The sequence below is a fragment of the Pinus tabuliformis genome, chromosome J (genome assembly GCF_031772625.1).
Source record: "Pinus tabuliformis cultivar Carrire ecotype Pingquan chromosome J, CPIR1, whole genome shotgun sequence".
Taxonomy (NCBI): domain Eukaryota; kingdom Viridiplantae; phylum Streptophyta; class Pinopsida; order Pinales; family Pinaceae; genus Pinus; species Pinus tabuliformis.
In genome coordinates this window covers 1,196,228,430-1,196,231,293 of record NC_142295.1, presented here as the reverse complement: position 1 = coordinate 1,196,231,293, position 2,864 = coordinate 1,196,228,430, and the positions used below count along the sequence as shown (strand labels likewise).

The 2,864-nt window shown below is 32.2% G+C and overlaps 1 non-coding gene across 1 annotated transcript; it reads right to left on the bottom strand.

Moving 5' to 3' along the window:
* Positions 1-1,739: 1,739 nt before the first annotated feature.
* TRNAC-GCA (transfer RNA cysteine (anticodon GCA)) lies at positions 1,740-1,811 on the bottom strand. Its single transcript has one exon. It is a non-coding gene; the product is annotated as a tRNA-Cys (tRNA).
* Positions 1,812-2,864: the final 1,053 nt, after the last annotated feature.

The window sequence follows — 2,864 nt, the reverse complement described above, 5'->3', positions numbered from 1 at the left end:
GTTGTGAGGTTAAGTTTCCCTACTAGAAATGGTTTATATGATGAACAAATATGGTACAAAGTTGTGGTTGGTGAAAAAGGTTATGCTTGTTATCTTTCTTACTGATATTTTCTTTGATGAAAAGTGAAGTGTGCACTTGAAACACGTTGCTTAAAAATCTTCTATGCATGTCAAACCAAAACTATGAGAAAAGTTTTGAATGCTTACTTGGTAATGGAGAAAACTATGAATAGTTCATGGTTTGACCCATTCTTAAGTAGAGAATCACAATCTTGTGCCTTGATGATATATTGTTTTTCTCATACTCACATGTTTAGGTTTTCATGCATTTTTGTGTAGGAAATCACAAAGACCCGGAAACTTGCAAATCGGATAGATGTGAATATCCTCATGCCCTCATATATTTCTGCAAACAGTCATCGGCAGCGGCTTCGACGGTCAACTGTCACTGCCCATTTGCGGCATGGCTTTTGAATCTTTCGAAGGCGCTGCAAAAGACTCCCGCAGGGTTTCTCTGTTGAGGCAACTATGCTTAGTTACATAATTTGATGTTCAGAAGAGGGTTCTCCTGATTTTTAAATTCCAAGATATTCACAAAATCAAAATCGGCATAAGAATGACGGTATCCATCTACCTATACATTTTAAAGTAGATTTGTATAGACAAAGGTGGTACTTATCTTTGAGAGATTTTGGTTGAATTGAAACTTTTGAAAGGTCTAAAATTTAACTGTGAAGTCAAACCTTATCCAAAAAATGTTGGGCAAAGTAAATTGGGTTTACTCAATTTATTTACCTCTCCATCTGCAGAGAGACAAATAGGTGTCATGTCAGTAGGACGTGCATACAAAAATATATTTTTTATTTTCTTAAACATATCTTTTTACAATATTAATAGATAAGTGTCGCAATAATGTACAAATATTATATTAATTATATAATTAATTAATTAGTTAAAAAAATATTTTCCTAAACTAGTTAATTTAGTTAGATTAAATTTCTCAAATCCAATAACTTACGTAACAATTAGAGATATCATTCAATATAAGCCAGAAAAGCCTCTTTACCTTCTTGAAATAGAGTACTTGTCTTTAATGTTCTTCACTAACAAACTCTTCATTAACTTCTCTAATCATTCTCAAAATGATGTAGATTAACTCCATCAAACTATCTCATAACTTTTGTAATCTTAAACTCCTAAATCACAACTATCCCAACTTCAATTACCAAACAGTCTCCATAAGCTATTATCTCCTCCTACTCATTTATATTTCAATTACCAAACAGTCTCCATAAGCTATTATCTCCTCCTACTCAGTTATATAAATGTTAACCGAAGTAAATAAATGTATGAAATTATCATTTTTATCATTCTCAAAATCATGTAGATTAAACTCCATCGATTTATCTCATATCCTTTATAATCCTGAACTCCTAGATCACCAATCTCCCTTCAATTACTAAACAGTCTCGAGACGCTTATATTATCTCCTTCTCCTACTCCCGGCAGCTATGTAAATGCATGATTGGCTGAAGATCCTATGACCGAATCCCCACTGTGTACTGATCATCTTCACAGGTAGAAAACGGGACTTTGAAGCAAACTTATTGGTGCTACCTTGATACTTTATGAGACCAATAATCAGGCATAATTGTCGGAAAAACCAATTTCTGCCAGAAAGGCGCTGGGGCTCGAATGATCTTGCTCTTAATCGAGAAAAAGATCTCCAAAAATACCATAGGGCCCGACCGGGTTCGAACCGGTGACCTCTTGATCTGCAGTCAAATGCTCTACCACTGAGCTACAGGCCCAATAGATGTTAGTTTTATGCCGTCTTCTTTACTTTTCTCTGTACTGTTTTTCTCATTGTATTTGTTTATTTTGCACATTACTATGCTTATTGGGTTCATATATTTCTGATATTTTTGGTTTATTTTTTTCTTTACTTTTGTCTGTACTGTTTTTCTCATTGTATTTGTTTATTTTGCACATTAGGATGCTTATTGGGTTCATATATTTCTAATATTTTTGGTTTATTTTTTGGATGGCTTTACGGCTGAATGTATTACTCTCTCCATTTCTGTTTTTGAAACCATGGTTATTATTATGTGGACCTGGATTATGTGCAGACACTGGACCAATCTTATTTGTCACTATACACTGTGCAGACATTGGAGCAACCCTATTTGTCAGTGTACACTATGCTATGTTAGTTTGCGTGGCAATATGCAAATTTAATGATCTATCAAGAATGATCATAATGTACTGATTTTACTATATATAATAAAATCAACATTTTTTTGGAAAAGAAAATCTTATACTTTCTTATTATTTAGCTTAATTTTTAAAAATAACATAGTTATAAAAATTAACTACTTAATCCATTTATAATAATCATCAAAACTTTACTTTATAATATCAAATAAATCTAATTAAATTATTTTTATTATAAAAATTAATTAAATGATACAAGTTTGGCAAATCTACTCCACATATCACTCCATCCATGTCTGCACCATTATTTGCAATGAGATTCATTATTAGACAATTGAACAATAATGTATCATCAAATAAATAATTATTAATTATTAAACATAAACCTGAAAAACCATTGTTAATTAATAAAACAATTATAATATTTAACACAACAATGCTCTCATTAAATCTTTGAATTTGAGATCATTCATTTGGGTTTTGTGGTGGCCAGGAGGCCTTGCTGCATCATGTACGACCACATGATTGATATTTCCCTGTGCATGTCATAGTTTCAAAGATTATGTGTTGCTGGTGGTTTCTTTGTGTTCTCTCATTTCCATGCTAAACCTCAACTTGACGAGTATGAAATTTCCATTAAAAGGAACTTC